Source organism: Durio zibethinus, chromosome 26 (assembly GCF_047325235.1).
Source record: "Durio zibethinus cultivar Kanyao isolate XHJ-2024 chromosome 26, ASM4732523v1, whole genome shotgun sequence".
In the NCBI taxonomy this organism is placed as follows: domain Eukaryota; kingdom Viridiplantae; phylum Streptophyta; class Magnoliopsida; order Malvales; family Malvaceae; genus Durio; species Durio zibethinus.
In genome coordinates, this window is record NC_143187.1 from 12334205 (window position 1) to 12354480 (window position 20276).

At 33.2% G+C, this 20276-nt stretch overlaps 1 pseudogene across 1 annotated transcript; it reads left to right on the top strand.

The window, feature by feature from the left end:
• Positions 1-4097: 4097 nt before the first annotated feature.
• Positions 4098-11342, top strand: LOC111284154 (L-ascorbate oxidase homolog; annotated as a pseudogene). The gene is made up of 9 exons (XR_016334021.1): positions 4098-4262; positions 4583-4738; positions 4921-5030; positions 6269-6540; positions 6653-6755; positions 6874-7210; positions 7329-7683; positions 7762-7840; positions 7956-11342. The product of XR_016334021.1 is annotated as an L-ascorbate oxidase homolog (transcript).
• Positions 11343-20276: the final 8934 nt, after the last annotated feature.

Sequence of the window (20276 nt, forward strand, 5' to 3'; positions counted from 1 at the left end):
AATTTAAGTATCTAGCATAATTTAGATTAATTAGTTGCTAGATCTAGTAAGAAAGTTAAAACTTAAAAGTGCTAGATCTCTGACAATAGATTTCTTTAAATTCTTTATTCCCAAATAGTTGTGTTTTAAATTTATTTCTCTATGTATACATCCAGTATTTACACACTCTACTTCAAGGTGTAAATCACTTAAACTATTTCTGTCTTTCGCTTGTGAGTTATGGGACCATTCTTGAATCGTCTTAGTCCACATCATTACCATGTTGTCATACCATCAGTCATCCTTAAATTACCAAAAAAAAGCAACAAAATCTGCATTTATTAAAGCTGCATCTCATTTCATAACCAAATGATCTCATCAATCCTTTGATTTCATTTCTTCTCATTCATTCCAAGTGTGTTCTTCACACTTTCCACAGCACCTTGAGCCATGCCTTTCATTTGCTCTCCAGTCTGCAACAGTACAAATTCCTATTTCATTAGTTTCCTAACCAAAGCTCAAAATAACGTAAACTTTATCAATTGTCTATTTAATGTACCCTAAAATGAGGTATTATTATTATTGAAAAGCAAAAGAATTGATGAAAGGGAATGACAGATAAAGAAAAAACCTGCTGAAGGAAACCAGTAGTCTGCTGTAGGAAACCAGCAGTCTGCTGCAGGAAACCAGTAATCTGCTGCAGAAAACCAGCAGACGCAAGAAATCAGCAATCTGCTATAGGAAACTAGCAGTCTGCTACAGGAAACCAATAATCTGCTACAGGAAACCAGCAGTCTGCTGCAGCAAACCAGTAATCTGCTGCAGGAAACCAGTAGACGTAGGAAACCAGCAGTCTGCTGCAGAAAACTAGTAGTCTGCTGCTGTCTTTGCTGTTGCTGAGCAGACTCTTGAGCTGATTGAGTAGCATTTGTTGCCTGGTCTCTAGCTGTATTTACAGTATCCTTATAATTGCAGAGCTTGAATTCTGCTTGGGGAATAGACTTAACTAAATCAACAGATAAAATTCATCAATCTGAGAAAGGTGCGCTTCACCACACATTAATTGGTTTCCCCAGTCGGCCTCCATGCTAGAAAATAGCATTTTCTTTTATTTTTTCTTGAGTCCACTGTCCACATCGTCTTAGTCTGAATAGTTGTTGCTTTCTTTTGGTAATTTAGCAAAGCAAGTCGAAACTGGCAGAAACTGTTATTAAAAATCTTGCTCCCTTCATTTTTATAAGTTAAAGTGCTTTCCTCGACTAAAAGGAGTATTTTCACAGCTTGCTACAGATACTGTAAATCCAACGTGGGGCATAGAAGGTTTTGACTTTTGATCCTTTTGTTCCAAAACCTAGTCAATCAACTGGAGGAGTAAACAAGCCACTAAAAGTTCTAGACCTATTCCTTCCAGGTTAGAGATAGTGTCCATCTATCGAATCACTCTAAACAAGTAAACAACAAAAGCTACTGAAAAATACCAGCAAAAAAAAATTACCGTGAGCACACCTTGGGGCTGAGGTTTGGCTGTTTGGGTTATGCTTTAGCTTAAAACATACAGGAAAAATACAGCTCTAAACATCACGCTAAAAGAAAAAATAAAGGTTATTAAGATTTAAGAACTTACGATGGCGTCTTGGGCAGATTGATCTCTACAACTGTGGATCTTGTGTAGCAAATTAGAGGGAGCAAGAGATTATGAGGCAAGTAGCCAAGCAAGAGAGTAAGAGGGAGGCAAAGATGCAGGAGATTGAAAGAGAGCAAACTGCAAAGGGAAGAACACAGTAAGCTGCAACAGAGGAAGAACAAAGAGCAGAAAGGGGAAACGGCTGGGTGGACTGGATGAGTTATAAAAAAGATAAGTTAAATTTAGGTTTTTTTAAAAAGAATTTACATATTTACCCTTAGTTATTATAAGATCGGTTAATTCGGTTATCAATTTTAAAAACCGATAACCGACCGATTTAACTAATTTAACCGATCTTAAAATCGATTACAACCGAAAACCGATTAAACCGAACCGAAATGACCATATTTCATAATTTCGATCGGTTAAATCGGTTAGAACCGATATATGCTCACCCCTAATTAATGATAATTAATTATAAATATAATATATATTAATTAATAACATTAAATGTGATAATTAGTAAAAAATAAATAAAAAGTAATTTATATCACTTATTTTCATAATTAAAATTTTTTTTTGTTTTCATATTTCAATCTATTTTCATTTTTATTTTTTAAAAATTATCTTTGTTTTCAATTATCAAATATATTTTTACTCATTTTTTTTATTTTTTTAAAAAATAAAAACAAAAATAATTCTATTTTCTGATATCTAATACTATCTAATTTTTGTTAAATTTATTAAAAAAAAAAATGAAAGTTCTTTATGGTCGGTAAGTCATTCCACTTATTCTTGTTAGAAATGTCTAAAATATAGAATCTAATCAACTTTTTTATCTTTTGCTAAAAAGGAAAAGGCCTAGAATCTAATTATCATCTGATATCTCCTTTGCCCCATTAAAAGTCTTTTTCTAATCATGATTCTTTCTTTTTCCATTGGCCATAGTTTTTTTAATCGTGCTATTTCCGTGGTAAACGAAAGATGGATCAGAAGCCGTTGTTAGTAACTTCGAGCACATGAAATTAGGTGATTTCAAGCTAAACTTGATTGGGGTTGACTTAGAGGTGTCAAATAGAGTGGGTTGTTCATATATGGTACAATTTAGTACGGTATGATCCATATTTGGAATAATTTATTGCTATAATCATAACTTATCTCAAGCATTACTCGCATATTTGTGTAATGTTAGATTAGAGATTTTGGGCTCATTGAACTAATATAGCACAACCCATCAAGGGCACATGGGGTGGCAGGGCACATAACCACTAATGTATTATGTTGTATTGATAAATGTTATAAATAAATTTAATTTGGTGGTTTTTAATTATATTTTATGTTACTTTTATCATATAATAAACCTTTTTTTTTTATCTTTTTAATATTTTATATTAACATTTTATAAAAATTAAATTGTATCAACCAATTTACTTATAAAATATTTAAATTATTAATAGATAAAATTATAATTTAAAAAAAAAACTACAAAATGTATACTATTTAAAAATTGATTATGAAAAACCTAGAATAAGATAAAATACATAATATACATGAATCATGGTATGATGAAGATGAGAAATAAAATAATAATGTGATATCTATTTTTTAAAATTTAGAGATGTAATATTAGTATTTGTTAATTTTTACATATTATTTTGATGAATTTTTTAATTTTACTGATAAATATAGATGTTTTGTCAAACTATATGAATTATGTGTCTTATTTATTTTGTATATTAATCTTTTTAAAATAATTGAAAAACAATAAAAAATTTTTAAAAAATATAAAAAATTATTAATAAATTATATGTGATTCGATACAAACGAAAAATGATGCAGAACTAGACACCACACATTCATAAAGACTGAAAATTATATACCATACAAGATCATACTTTTAATTTTCATAAACTATATTGACATGATAATGTTAAATAATAATATTAAATTTATACAATTCATTATCATACGATTTTGAAATGTTAATTTTATTCATATTCAATAAAAATTTAATTTTTTACTCAAATGAGAATGAAAATGATTGTTATATTATAAAGATAAAGATGAGAATTGATATAATTTTAAATTTTTATTAAATATGTAGATGGAGATAGATAATATAATACTTACTACGTACCTTACATATATATATTTATATATATTTAGTATATAAATTTTTATTAAAAATATAATTTATTATTTTAGGTTAATTAAAATCAATATATTTTATTAAGAAATATATTATTAATTTATATTTATAAAAGATTACTTAAATATATAAGATAAAAATTAAAAATTAAAAAATTTTTAGTTTTTTATTTTTTTTAAGTTATAAAGATTATCCAAATTTATTGAATATTCATAAAAATAAAGATAAAAATAAATTTAAAATATTTTGTTGAATATAAATATAAATATAAATATATATAATATAAAAATACAAAAATGAAAAATTGTCCTATCCCACCCATCAATATCATAATTCGAGATTGACATGAGTCTTGTGGCTTGGGAGTCTTTGTTGACAATATATCACAAGCTTGACTCGTTTCCATCCAAGTTTGATCGGCGTTTAAGGGCAAATCTAAACCAAATCACAAACCGTCAAATATCGAGCGACTACCACTGGTCCCACAACATGAACTGGACCCACGTGATGGTAAATAGTCCACGTTTAATCTGGGACCATAACCTCCTGTTTTCACTAGATTCAACCGCATTTAATTGGAACCCACTGACAGCTAATATGTAATCATCTAAAATCTCTGTTCTTTCACTTGCATACAAAACAAAACAAAGCTCTGCTTTTGCCTCCATACTCAAAATAAAAAGCCCAAAAAAACAGGGAAAGATAGATTTAGACAAAAGATACAATAATGGTGCCTTCAAGAATTACACTTTCTAGAACTTACTTTTTGTAACATTTGCAAAACAAGCATTCTTTTTCCTGTTTTTGAGTGGTTTTTGTATTCTAAGTAGGAAAAGAAAGACGAGAAATTGGAAGATAGCAAGCTTCTTTTTTGTTGTTTCGCAGGTTGCATTTTGCTTTTTGGCGTCAATGGGGAAAACCCGTATCGGTATATCACTTGGAAAGTCACGTACGGTGATATATACCCTCTTGGCTTTAAGCAACAGGTAGTTGTTTCTTTCTTGTTTTCTGTTTTTTGTTCGAAGGAATATGTATACTTTCTTCTTTTTTTTTTTTTATGTTGTTTATATGGGTTTGGTTATTTTTGGTTTCTCAAAGCAACTTGCTTGGGAAGAGTTGATTTGTTTTGTTTGAGTAATAGGTTGGAATGTGGCAAAATGTGTTGCAGGGAATCTTAATAAACGGGCTGTTTCCAGGGCCTCAGATCGATGCAGTTACTAATGATAACCTGATCATCGGTGTTTATAACTTACTTAAATGAACCATTCCTCATCTCTTGGTAATTATGCTAACATTCCTTTCTGTCTTTTTGTTTATTTTTACTTTTTAGTTCGACATTTACTTAACCTTCCGCTTGGTTGGTTAGAAAGAACAGGGTAAAAAAGAAGGGAAGAAACAAGGTAAACTCACGGTTTTAAACTCATAGTTTTGTCCCACAAGGTACCTTATAAGTTTGAGATTAAATCTTAACTTATATATGATAACAGATTCTCAAAATATCCTGATGGGAAATTGGGGTGTCACATATATAACTAGAGTATAGTGGGAAAGTTTTGAGATTTTTAGATCTGTGGTTAAATGCTTGAACAGTTGAAAATTTTCCATTGCTTTTCAAGTACTAATGTCGACATAAACTAAGACCGAATTTGATGAAAATGAAATATTTGGTTACTTTTGTAATTTGGTATGTGAGGATATCCCTATGCCTTATCCTTGATCCTTTTGCATGGAAGTGCATATATAGAACTAAAGAGAGTGGAGGCAAAAAGGCATGGTCATTTTTTCAGCTACTTTGTCATTTTGGTTTTTGTTGGTTCACATTTCGTGGACAATCTCTTAAAAAAGACTCTGACATTATGGTCCGTGCATGGTTAAATGATTAAATCTCACTTTTCTAAAAGCTCTCTAAGGATTCAATGGAACTAATACTACCATTATTATGATAATCCAGTTTGTGAAGCTGGCTGAGTATAGTAAAAAAAAAAAAAAACTTTTCTGCCACCTGCTACATCTCACATCTGGTGGATCTTCATGTTTAATAATGTATTAGAGAATGAATGTAATTAATTAACAATGTCTGCCTAGTTATGGCCGAACTGATTACAGTAAAATATTTTAATGCAGGTGGTTGCCTTGCCTATCAAAATAATAAAAAAGATGTGCCCTTGAGTATGTTTAGGAAAGCATAAGACCACGGGCTTAGGCCTAGTTCTGATGAAAGCTCTGAATTATGCTACTTTCTTTAATAAAGCTTGCCAACTTTTCTTATTATAAGATCATTCCAGATGTGTTATTTTTAATTTCCATAATTATGTTAAATTAGTGATAGTGACTAATCCAATCATCCAGTTTCTGCCAATTTGGCCTGCTGGAACATAATATGATGCTCTCAACATCAGCTAATATAATCTAGAGAGAACATTTTCTCTTTTATGTCCATGAGATAAACAGAAACAGCTTTTGGATGCTGCAATTGATGTGAAATTTGACAGTCATCTCCTGTTTTCCCTTCTGCGGGAATGGAGTGCAGCAAAGGGGGAACTCATGGCAGGATGGAGTATTTGGCACAAACTGTCCATTTCGACCAGGGAAAAGCTTCACTTACGTTCTCCAAGTGAAAGATCAGATTGGTAGCTTTTTCTACTTCCCATCACTTTTATTCCACAAGGCTGCTGGAGGATATAGTGGCATCAGAATATGGAGCCGCCCTAAGATTCCAGTACCTTTTCCCACTCCTGCAGGGGATTTCATTGTACTGGCTGGGGACTGGTATAAGAGAAATCACTATGTAAGAATTCTGTTTGTGCATAACATTTGTAAGATAGTGGAGCCTTATTGTTTCAGCGCCTTTTCTTATTTCTTTCCTCTGAATACTGACTAATCCCTCTTTGTTTCTTAAGGTACTGAGACGTCTCTTGGACAGTGGTTGTAACCTTCCCTTCCCTGATGGACTTCTCATTAATGGCAGAGGGTGGAATTGGAACACATTCACGGTTGATCCAGGTGAACAATAACCAACTTCCTTGTCCCGTCCCATTGAAATTTACTTGAATCTATCATTTGTTGTTTCATAAATCTGATCAGTTAGTTCATAATACTATTTTATTCAGTTTTTTATTAGGCAGGATGTATCCCTCTATGTTGAGGCCATTCTCTCTTACCCTTAGCTTTTATATTTACACTGGAGTGTATGAAACTCATGGAAGTAGAAGGATCTCATACACTCCAGAACACCAACACTTCTTTTGATCTCCATTTGGGGTAGTCATGTTCTTTCTTGGTCACTGCTGATCAGGTGCCGCAGGATTATTATGTTGTTGCCTCTTCACGCTTCACTCATAATCTGCTCACAACGATTGCCATTCTTCGCTACATTCAGAAAAGGGAGTTTCTGGCCTGGTTCCTGGGGCTCCCACAATTCAAATTGCACCATCAGTCATGCAGGCGAGATCCATACGGTACTTTATCTTATTATATTCTTTTCAGAAGCGAATAATCTAAAACCATTTAAAAGTGGCTATCAAGCTGATAGTTTTTCTTGTACCAGTTGAAACCTGATAGTTTTTCTTCTACCAGTTGGAACCTGACAGCTACTGGACTTCAAGGTTCCTACCACTACGGACTGATCACTCCAAGCCAAACTATCATGCTTGCAAACTCTGCTCCTTATATTTATGGAAAGCAGAGGTATGCTGTCAATGGTGTTTCATATGTTCCAGTAGATACTCATTAAAACTAGCAGATTACTTCAAAATTCCCGGAGTCTTCAATCTTGGAAGCATTCCTCCTAGCCCCCTTCAGGAAATAATGCCTACTTTCAGACCTCTGTCAATGCAGCCAACTTCCGAGAATATGTTGAGATTGTATTTCAAAACTGGGAGGACACTGTGCAGTCATGGCATAATGATGGTTATTCCTTCTTTGTTGTAGGGTAAGGTTTTTAATGCTAACGCTCTAGGTTCAATTTTTCTATGTAATGGCTAAATGTATTAAAATGCTGGATGACTAGGATGGATGGAGGCCAGTGGACGCCTGCTAGTAGAGCAAGCTACAATTTGAGAGACACAGTGGCTTGCTGCACTACTCAGGTATGCAATATAGATGGTTGTCTTCCATTTGTGTGTTCGAAATCTGATCAATTGTAGAGATTATAGGTGCACCATCTCTAGGTCTCTATTTGTTGATGCATTTGAGTGAATGCAGGTGTATTCCAGCTCATGGACCGCGATTTACATGGCTCTGAAAATTGTACGTATGTGGAATATAAGGTTTGAGAACTGGGCCAGACAATATTTAGGCCAGCAGTTTTATCTCAGGGTTTACTCCCTTTCAAATTCATGGAGAGATGAATTGCCAATCCCAATGAATGCTCTTCTTCAGGATCGGGCCAAAGGTCGTCATTGTTGGGATATGATTCACATGTGAGTAAATAATTTTACATCATTAAAAAAGCTGAATGAGATGTTCTATATATGCATGAAGGACTCAAGAGCCTAATAACTTAAACTTTTGGACTTAAGTGATGTTCCACATGTATGTATGAGCCTTTTAGTGTGCTCTAATGGGCTTTAAGTATGATTAATCTTCCCAACAAGTGGTATTAGAGCAAAAAAGTCACGAGTTCGAAAAATCACGGGTTCGAGTTCCAATGGTGTTATTGAAGGGTTGGAGATTATTGGCAGATTGAAGGTTGGTCGCATCCATCACCTCCATATACTCGAATATCGGTATTAAAAGAGATTGTTGGCAGATTGAAGGTTGGTCGCGTTCATTAACTCCATGTATTCGAACATTGGTATTAAATGTTCAATTTGGATGCAGCAAATATATGATAATATGCAAAAATAGAACACCTAAGTGGATTATGTGTTAAGTTAACCTAAAGTGTAAGCTTGAGAGAACGTTAAGACAATTCAAGCATCCAGGTTGAATGTTGTGTCCTGATCCAGAAGTGCACTAAAAATATGAGGTTACTTGGCTTAAAGGAAATGTTGATAGGACTTATTCGTACGGAGGAGTTGAAGTGGTTTTTGATCAAAATTCACAAATGAACAGGGAAAATTGTTGGGATATGGTTCATATGTGAATAAAAAATTTCACATCATTAAAAAATTTAAATGAGATGTCTTAGATATGCATGAAGGACCTAAAAATCTAATAGCTTAAGCTTTTGAGTTCAAATAATATCCAACATGTATATATAGGCTCTCTAGTGTACTTCAATAGGCTTCAAGTGTGGTTTATCTTTTCAACAGTCATATAAAGCTTCTCTAAATTAGCAAACTAAAATAATGCCATGAAAGGGTGATAGGGTGCAAGCTTAGGATATTTATGAACAAAATTAGATAGTTAATTATAGGAAATATTGTTATTTGTTAGAGCTCAACTTGAGCTTTTAAGTCAATTCTTTTTCTCTTGTGTTTCTAGAAAGATTTTCTTATTTCTTTGATAATAAGATGAGTATTTGATTAATATATTATTGACATGGAACCTTGCAATTGCAGGAAGCCAAAAAAAAATTGTTTTGTTTTCAACTTTCAGATTTCCCAGTCCATTTCATTACTTTTTAAGAGAACATGAGTGTTGAGCATAAATAAGTCTTTGAAAACAATTTAATTGATCTCTCAAGATTTAATTGTTCAAGTTACAATCAATAGGCTTCATTTTTATTAATTAGGTCCAAAGTAGGTATGGCCTTGTTAGGGGTATATAATGATTAAAATGGTATAATAGTTTTTTCTCCTTCAGTCTTCCGCAAACAACCAATAGTATTTTGGACATTTATACCGACCTAACATATTAGGTTAGTTTGACATCTCCAGTGCCATCCCAGCGTGGTTTTGTCCTAATTGTCATTTTTTTGTCTTTCTTAACTTACCTATAAATATGGAGAGTCAAGCACCATGAAGTTAGGTTTATCTCACTCATATCTTTCTCTTTTAATTTCTCATTTTCTTTTTGACCTGTTTCTTACTGTTTTGTGTGTTGGAGTACAAACATAAGGAACACCTCATGTTTTTGCCTTTAACCATTCCTCCCTTTTACATTTACATGAATAACTTTAGGTTGGAGCTAGGCACTACCATTTGGAGCGTCAGGTAGGGGTTAGCATTTTTCATAAAAGTCGAGCACAAAATAATGTCACCCAGAAAGAACCTAAAAGGAATGAGAGATAGTCGTCCCGGCTAGAACAAAAACCCATTAAAGTCAACATTCTATTCGTCTAGCTCACCCATAGATGGGGTCACCCGTAGAGCAATTTCAAGCTCTGACCGAGCATATACAAACCTTCAAACAAATGCTCCAAACTATAACCCCACAATAAGCCTCAAAAGTGCCAAACTTAGTCACATCGGGTCGAGAAATTATTGTTGGACAATCGAGCTATGAAGAGGATAAAGCTTCTTCGGCCTTCAGAAAAGAAGAGTATACCAATCCAACCTCGTACTACCTCAGCTACAATTCTACTCATGTCACGACCTAAAAGTCAAAACAAATAGACTATGAATTTCAATCGAATAGAGATTTAGAAGTTCAGATGTAAGCCAATGAGAAAGAACTAAAAATAAAATCAGTAGCATTTAAGGATGACCTCAAGTTCTTGGAGATTTCACCTTTTACTAAAAAGATTGACAGAGATGTCTCTCGAGGGATTTAAAATACCAATTTTAGAGACATATGATGGTACTTTTTACTCTTTTGAACATTTGAAAGTTTATAGAACTAACATGATGATATAAGGGACAGACGAGACTTTAATGTGCAAGGGTCTGACCATTACTTTGAAAGACGTAGTTAGGTTTTGGTATAGCAGTGTGGAGTTGAGGTTGATCACTACTTTTAAAAAGCTCAGCTATTCATTCTTATCCCGATTCATGAGTAGCCAAAGAGCTAATAAAATAACCTTAAGCTTGATGTCAATTTATCAAAGGTGAAATGAAATTTTAAAAAGCTTTCACTTGTTTTAACACGAAAGCTCTATAAGTCAAAGACCTAGAATAAACGATCATTGTTGTCGTATTGATTAGTGGAATCAATGATAAAGAGTACCACTTAAAGTTGACATTGTCGTTGGAATTACTTAAAACTCTGGTTGACATCTAGCTAATAGTAAAAAAATATATCAATGCTGAAGCTACAATGAAAACAAATCGATATGAAAAAGGCTCATCCCTCTTCTTTGATCATAAAAAAGGTAAAAAATTTGATGATCCTCTCTTAAGAAGGAGATAACACAAGGTTAGAGGTTTCAGTAGAGAAATAAGTTACATTACATTGAATACCTCATGAGAGAGCATTTTGATGTAAATCGAAAGAGATTTCGACTTCAGATAGCTTAAGTCACTGAGATAGAATATAGAATGAAATCTAACTAAAAGATACGTCTTTTACTGGGACATCAACCATAATACAGAAGATTGTGTTGACTTGAAAAATGAGTTTGAAGCTCTGATTAGGTGAGATTAGTTGAAAAAAATTATCGAATAGAGAAGACAAAGCCAGTTTAAAAAAGACTATAGACATGACCACAAAGTACCTACTCGGGTCAGAGAGAGAAGATCAGATCAGGGAAAAAGAGATGCCCAAGAGAAAAAGTTAAATTAGGAAGAGGGTCGAGTTGAAAATACCAAGCCAATCATTGGGGTGATTAACATAATCATAGGAGGTAACTTTACTTCGATAAAAAGAAAATTCAACCCAGGCTTGGTAATGGTAATAGGCACCTCGGTTAAGAAAGAAAAAAACTAGAAAGACGAGTCGATCTCGTTTTACTCAAAAAATTTAGAGGGAATCCAACATCCATATGATGATGTTATAGTGATCACAACCTTGGTTTACAACTATGTAGTCAAACGAATCCTATTTGACAATGGGAGTTTAACTGACATTATGTACTTTGGTTATTTCAAAAAATTGGTGAAGATCAGTTAAAGTCAATAACTATAACATTAATGAGGTTTGAAAATGAATAAGTGCCAGTAAGAGAAACCATCAAGCTTTCGATTTCCCTGGGAATAGAGCCAAAGACGATAACCTCGGTTGTGGAGTTCATGGTAATAAAAATTTTATCTGCTTACAACATCATATTAGGTCGACCTAACTAGTCTGTTATGCAGCTCATAGGCTTAGTTTTTCACTTGAAAGTGAAATTCCTAACACTTACAAGGGTTAAAGTTCAAAGAGATCAGTCCACAGCACGATAATGTTATGTTACAATGATGAAAGGTAGGACGAAAAGTAAACAGGTAGCTTGACCAATACCGATGTGGAAGACAAAGAGGAATCTACACAGAAAGCTGACAAAGAGCAAAAAATTGACAACGAGAGCACATAATGTAAGACCAATCTAAGAAAAACACGCTTTTAAGCTTCACAAAAAGTTTAATTTTGTTTTATTTTTTGAATTTTCTAAGGCAATAGTAAAAACGATCAAGCTTTTAAGTTAGTGTTAAAAATTAATGTTACTTAGGATTGAGCTAATACATCAATCAAAATACAACATTATATGAAAATATATTTCACTCATACTAATACGGTCAACAAGTTGTTCAATATACTAATCATCACATCGGGACTTGTTTTAGCAGAAAATGATCCCAACTTAATGGAACAAAAAGAGATAATCAATCAACGATCGGACTCAAATACAAATTGACTCAAGTAGGTTGCGGGCTTTATGATAATTTCGTTTTAAAATAACATTACTAAAAAAAACATGCAGATCGAAACTAAGCTTCAGCATAAGGATTAATTGATTCAACTTATAAAAGATAATGCTGACCTATTTGTTTGGATACCATTTGATATGCTCGAGATTGTTACCAAAGTAACGGTTCACAAGCTACATATTAATCCCAAGGTTAAACTAGTTTAGTAAAAGAAAAAACCTTTTGCCCTTGAAAAATAACAAGCCATTGAGGAAGAGGTCGACAAATTATTACAAGTTAACTCTATTCAAAAGGTTTACTATCCTGAATTGATAGTCAATGTGGTCATGGTTAAAAAGCATAACAAAAAATGAACAATATATGTAGACTTTACCAACCTGAATACAAGCTTGTTTGAAAGATTTTTTTTTTTCCTAACATAGATCGGTTGATAGATGATAGTACTGAGCATGGCTTTTTCAGCTTCATGGATGCTTATTCTGACTACAATCATATTAAAATATTGAAAGAAGATAAGGATAAGACAACCTTTATTACTGAGAAAAACTTTTATTGTTATAAGGTTATGCCTTTCAAACTAAAAAATATAAGGCGACTTATCAAAGATTGGTCAATAAAATATTCAAAGATATGATCGATCGTAATATAGAGGTATATGTAGATGACATGATAATTAAGAGCAAAGTTTGATCGAGCATTTGGAAGACTTCAAAGAAACCTTTAGTATTTTGAAAAAGTATAATACGAGGCTTAACTTGAGTAAATGTACTTTTAGGGTTACTTTGGGCAAGTTCCTCGGTTACATGATTAATCAAAGGGGGATAAAGTTGAATCTCGATAAGGTTTAGGCGATTTAAGAAATAAAGGCATTGACCCCAATAAAAGAGGTGCAAAGGCTAACAGGCAAAATAGTCACGTTTAGCCAATTCATGTTCAGATCAGCAAAATGATGTTTATCGTTCTTCAAGATTTTCAATAATGTCTCTGACTTTAGGTGGATTAAACAATGTCAAAAAGCTTTTGACAAACTTAAAGAGTTCTTATCCTCTTCACCTATCCCTTTTAAATTAAAGACTAGCGAAACATTACACTTATATTTGATCAGCACAGATCAAGCTGTCAGCTTGGTTTTAGTTCAAAAAAAATAGAAAAAAAATTATCGATCTATTTTGTAAACAAAGTATTGATAGGGCTTGAAGTTAACTATAGTAGTATAGAGAAACTAGCCTATGTCATGGTCATTTCGACTAAAAAACTTAGGTTATACTTTCAGGCCCATACGATCCATGTCTTGATCGATCAACCATTAAGGTAAGTCTTACAAAAGCCTGAAATATCAATAAGGTTAATCAAATAGGTAGTGAAGCTCAGTGAATTTGATTTACATCTTTTGCCTAAATCGACATTAAAATCATAAGTGCTGGCTAACTTCATAGTAGAACGCACTTCAACACAATCGAATGGACAGTTAAAAAAAAAAGAGAAAACCCCGGATAAATATGATTAGAAGCTATTTGTCGATGGATTTGCTACAAGCTAGAGTGGAAGAAATGACTTTATTATAATCAATCTGGAAAGGCCACAATACCCATATGTCTTGAAATTTAAGTTTAGGACATCCAACAATGAAACGAAATATGAGACTCTGATAACTAGCTTAAGGTTGATAATTGAGCTGAATGTTCAATACATAACTACTTATAATAACTCCCAATTGATGGTCGATCAGATAAATGAGAAGTTCGAAGCTTGGGAAAATGAAATTTGAAAGTACCTCGATAAAACACTAGTCTTAATAGCTGACTTTAAGAAAATCGAGGTGAAAAAGATATTGAGATCAAAAAATTCAATAATAGACTTTCTGTCCAAGTTGGCATCAAGATCAAAAGCTTAGACCAAGTTTTAGTACAGGAACTAGTGCATAAAAGCACCGAAGATAAGCTTATGGGATAGATTACAGAGAAAAAAACTTAGATAACACTAATTAAAACGTACATAACCATAAAAATATTACCTGATGAAAGAGTCTAGGCTAACACACTGACAAGAGAGGCATTTTGATATATGATGATTGAGGAAAAATTGTACAGGAGATCTTTTAGCCTATTTTACCTAAAATGTATAGATAAAAAAGAGGTAGAGTACGTATTATGAGAAATTCAACAAAAATAATATGTGAAAATCCCTTCAGATTTCAACCATTGGCCTATAAAGTGCTAAGACAGGGTTATTATTGCCCTATCATCAGGAGAGATATGATCGAATTGGTGAAAAAATGTAACAAATGTCAAAGGTTTCCCTATGTGTAATATCTTTTTTTAACTGAGCTCACTCTTATCATCAGTCCGTGACCTTTCATGTAATGGAGAATAGATGTCGTCGACCCATTCACCCCAACCATAAGTAAGAAGATTTGTCTTAATGGCGGTAGATGACTTCATAAAATGATTAAAAGTCGAAGGCCTAGCCACTACCATAAAAGTGCAAGTTAAGAAGTTTATGTAGAAAAATAGTATGTAGATTCAGGCTATTTCAGTCCATAATAACAGATAATGGCAAACAATTTGATAATCTAAGGTTCAGGAAATGATGTTTAAATCTTTACATCGACCTCAGATTCATGTCAATTGCCCACCTCAGTTTAACGGGTAGATCGAAGCTGCAAATGAAACAATACTAGAAGCTTTGAAAAAGAGGCTCGACACATTAAAAGGGAAATAGATTGATGAATTTTTAGGAGTTTTATGGACCCTAAGGACAACCACGAAGGTTCTTACTGGTGAAACCCCATTTCATTTGGCTTTTGAAACAAAGGTAGTATATCGGTTGAGATTGGCTTACCAAACGTAAGAGTTAAACTGGCATCGAAAAAAAAATGAAGAAGCATTTAGAGCCAACCTTGACCTCGTCAAAGAATGAAAAAGATTTGGCATAAGCACATCAGAAAGAATGACTTGATATTTAAAAAAGTTAAAGCTTCAGGGGTAGATGATCAAAATGGTAAGTTAACGTGGGAATGACCGTATATTGTTAAAGAGATCTTTACTATGCAACCTATAAATTACAAAATCTAAATGGGGATGTCATCCCCGAAGACGTGAAATACAGACAACCTAAAGGTCTATTATCAATAACTTGGTACAAATTGAGCTCACACTTGTGCTATTTTGTGAATGGCATTGTCACCCCAAGTATGTGAGATACAAATCAACTCGATTATTAATAGATCAGAGCAAATCGAGCTCGCACTTATATTATTTTATCCTGAAGATATAGAATACCACTAGATCAATTTTAATCGAGCTCACATTTTATGTATTTTTGTGCACGAATATATGAATTGAATTATCTTCACTAAGTTTGTGTATAAATGATTTAAAGTCATTTGAAAAAATCTGACCTAAAATTTGTAGTTACGTTAATTTGATCTAAAATAACTATGCAAGTTTGTAGTCTAATTATTTGTCTTTGGATCGGTAAAATGTTCTTGAACTAATGCAAATAAGAAAGAAACAACAGTAAAATCGAGTTGAAATTTTTTAAAAAAATTCTATTCTATTCCAACATAACAAGTACATTAGTTGGAGTATGAGAGATCTTCACAAAATCGTAACTTCAAAGTAAAAAAGTTTACAAAATAAAAAACCAAAATAATTAAATTCATTCATCAGTGGTAACAGCAGTAAGAGGAGTGTTCTCATCAACAGCAATGGAAAGAATGACGTTAACTTCAACGAATTTCACTTTTTTTTTTCTTCATGACAGCTTTTAGCTCTTCCTCTAAGGCCTGATCTTTACCTTTTTTTTTTTTCTTTTTAGTTGATTCATAACAAGCTTTGATCTAATATTATTGATATCAATATCAGAGAGGTCAAGGTTGAGAGATGAAAATTTGAATCGCATCTCTTCTTTGGCTAGTTGGAAGATAGCAAAAACATTTTTTCTGAAGAGCTCCATCACCTGGAGACATCTATCGAAGGCTTTATACTCTTTTATAGCCTTGATTTGTAGCTTCTTTTCCCTTTTGTCTTGAGCCTTTATCTCATATTTTAGCCTTGCAATTTGAGCATCATTTAGTTTTAGCTCAGCTTATTTTTTCATCGATTTGGCTGAGGGCATATCCATTGAAATGGCTTCTAACTTCGCTACCAGGTTGTTTACTTTACTCTTCAGCTTTGCCTTATTCTTATGGAATGTAGTAAGGCTCGATCTAAGTTGCCCAATGCTTTTAAGCTTTTTTTATGCTCTTTAGCAAAGGCAATGGTATCTTTATTAACCGTCAGTATATGTCTTATTGCAAAATAAGTGTAATGAAAGGCTCGGTTATTGTTTTTCACGGGCTAAAGTGAGAACTTTTTTTATATTGCAAGGAAAGGCCTTATACTTAAAAAAATAAAAACAAAAATAGTAAAAAGAAATCAAGCTGAGGTAAGAAGATACTCACTAAGAAGATAAATTATGACTTTATAGAACTTCTTAGCAACATCAAGGTTAGAGACAGGGTCATCTGTTGGAGCAAACTCTAACCCCATGGTTATTTTTTCCAAGCTAGGTTTTAGCAACCTAGCTTCGGGGTTTTCAGGATGAGTGGATAACACTTTTACCCATGATCGTTTAGCTAAAAAGGTTTGCATTATCATTGACGTGGAGAACAGGTCTTGACTTGCCTTAACCTTTGATTTTTGACCTAGAGGAACGTGGGGTATAACTGTGCTGACTACCTTGTCTTTGCCACGTGATGGGCCTTGAGTTGGATTTTTTTTCCCTCTTGGGCTTTGAAAAGTGTTGATATAGGGTGATGTTGAAGCTTTCCTGGCTTTAGCCATATCTGCAAAATCAAATTAATAGTTAGATGAAAAGTCAACTCAAAATAAAACTCGATGAGATAACTTCAAAATTACCCCAATAGTTTGTATTATTTATTACTTCAGGGGAAGTTAGCTTGTAAGCGTCGCTAACGAGTTCTCCTCTACATATAAAATCTAAAATTTTATCCTAATTTTATAGATCAAGAATGGAAAAGGCCACCAATGCATCCAAAAAAGAATCGGGTGTACTTATTTACCAAGCTTCAACCTCAGGCTCATCATTTTTATTGGTCTTTTATTTTTCAAGGCATAGAAAGAGTAGCTTTCAATTTTTTATCGAGCTCGAGTAATCAATGAGATTTTTTATTCGATCAAGCTATGATATAGAACCACTTGCTATCATTAAAATGCCTTTTAAGAAAAAAAATTCTTTGAATAAACGGAGAGAAAGAAAAATATTTAAATGTTGACAAAGAATGATAAAAGAGACATGTACTAAACATAATTAAAGGTAAGCTGAGTGATGGTTAAATTGTAAGAATTAAAAATTGAAATGAATAAAGGATGAAGTGAAAACCTCAGATTGGCCACAAACTAATTCTATTATACATAGAGTCGATACAGCTTTAGTCTATCAGTGACTCAGCTTGAAGAGTTTGATATTATTATACTATACTCTTTTTTAGGAAAAAAGAAAGTGGTACCCAAAGCTTGAATGTGAAGAGCTGAGCACATGTTAGGACAGTCTTTGAGATTTACTTTGCCCTTTAGCTCACTCATCATGTCTTTAAGGATCATGTCGAGGTCACAAGAAGTATATTCAGAGACTTTGGCAAGTTTGTCCTACTTTACAAGTCTTTCCCTTGTCACTTTTTTTTATTAAGGTATTCTTTTCCTCTTATTCCTCATCGAAACTTTTCTCGTCAAAAGAATCTAACTTTGAAATGAGAGATAAATCTCGAGAATGAGCGGTGGATAAAAGCAGCTTGATTTCAGATAAAGAAAGACGAGGTGAAGACTCTTCAGAAGAGGACGAAAAGTAAGAAAAAATTGATTGAAGGGGAGTAGAAGTGGCAAAAAGTGAATGATATTGAACCCTAAAAGAGAGAATAACTAAAAAGGAAAGAAGGTTAGCCATAAAAAATGGATTGACTTGAGAGAAAGAAAAAATATGTGGATTTTAAAGTTTGAAGTTGATCTGAGCACACAGCTCTTCAGTGCTCAAAACTTATTCGCTTCTTGTCCAATCATTCTTTTCATTGCATCACTGCCCTTCCTTAGACATTGAATTGAACTAATAGGCTATCTTCATAAGGTTGTGGCCTCTAATAACAAGGGGGATCAGGTTATCATCCTACTTCTCTTATTAACCTTCCCTTGGCTTTACCCTATAGCTTTCATCCCCTCCAGATCTCATACTAGAAGACATGGTTAGAAATACATATTGAAATAGGCGTAGAAAAAACTTTGAAGGTAAGAAAGATATGGAGATCGAAAATTTTAAGTTAAATTAAGAGTAAAAAAATTAAAAGATGGAAAATTGAAGCCTTATCAGCCCTTTTATATAGATGTGCTTCAACCTAAAGGGATGGCATGATCTCTACCACATGTTAGAACATTAGACAAGTAGATATTTTTTATCTTCTTGCTTTATATCTCCTTATTTAAACTCTCTCTTTTTATTTAATGTTGTCAGATCGACCTAACTAGAAGAACCCTAGATTAAATCAGTCAAATTGGACAATTGTCAAGAGTAAATCGAGAGCTCGGTTTACTTTCAAGGTTCAAAGTAAAAACTCATGTCCAAATTTTTGAAAGAAAACACCAGTCTTACCTTGACCATACGAACTCTAGTTATAATCTCAGATCACCCCAGATAATTATCCCCTCAGTAACTTTTAAATCGATTATACACTTATCTCGAAATACATGCGCGAGATCAGATAATCGCTAGGTCGGATTGCGATTCAAAACTTGTCATCGTTCAGAGCCAACCCCCTTGCAACATCGACCTCCGACAAAATATGTAACCATTTGCCCCACACCGGCGACGTTAGTAACAAATTTGGCGATCTGATACTGAGAGCGCTTGATGGAGGGATAGAGTGTTAGGAGCATATAATGGTTAAAAAGGCATAGTAGTTTTTTTCCTTCCTTCAGTCTTTAACAAGCAACTAAAAGTATTTTGGTCATTTATGTGGACCTGACATGTCAGGTTGATTTGACATATTCAATGCTACTTTAGCTTGATCTTATACTACTTATCCTTTTTTATCCTTTTTAACTTATCTATAAATATAGAAATTCAAGCATCATGAAGTCAGGTTTATCTAACTTATATCTTTTTTTCCTTAATATTTTTTTACTTTTTTTTTTATCTGATCCTTATTAACTTGCACATCAAAATGTAAATGCAAAAAACATCCATTACTTTTGCCTTTAACTATTTTTTTCTTTTGTATTTACAAAAATATACTCAAATCGTAGTTTGACACCAACAAGCCCTATTGGCTCGCTAGGAGTATTGACTAACAGGGATTTCATATTGCCTGGGTTTGAGGGACTCTTTATGTTTGCATAGTTAGTTGATGGTTAAATTCCTTATGTTGCTACTGTTGCAGCTCTGTTGTATTCTTTATGGTCTAATCGGATAACGAAGAAACTTTGCTTATCAAAAGTAAAATAAAGCAAAGCGAAAATCTGCTTTAAAATGGATGGAGTCTCCTTAATTGTACCATTATTTAAGCTTACGACATCGCCCCACACTTGTCCATGCTTCTGGCAAATCCATCCTGGGGAATATTCTCCATTTTGAAACCGTCTCATTTAATTTGTATCCTCTCCAACCCCCTGTCAGCAATGAATGCTTATGTGGCAACACGTGTTATGCCGATCGGCTACATTGGATTAGTGTGAAAAGAAAAAAAAAGTCATATATACATTTGTTTCATGTACTCACGTAATATATAAATTTTATTATAATTTATAAAAATTTTAATAATTTTATTTATATTTTAAAATAAAAAATAAATGCATGAAACAAATAT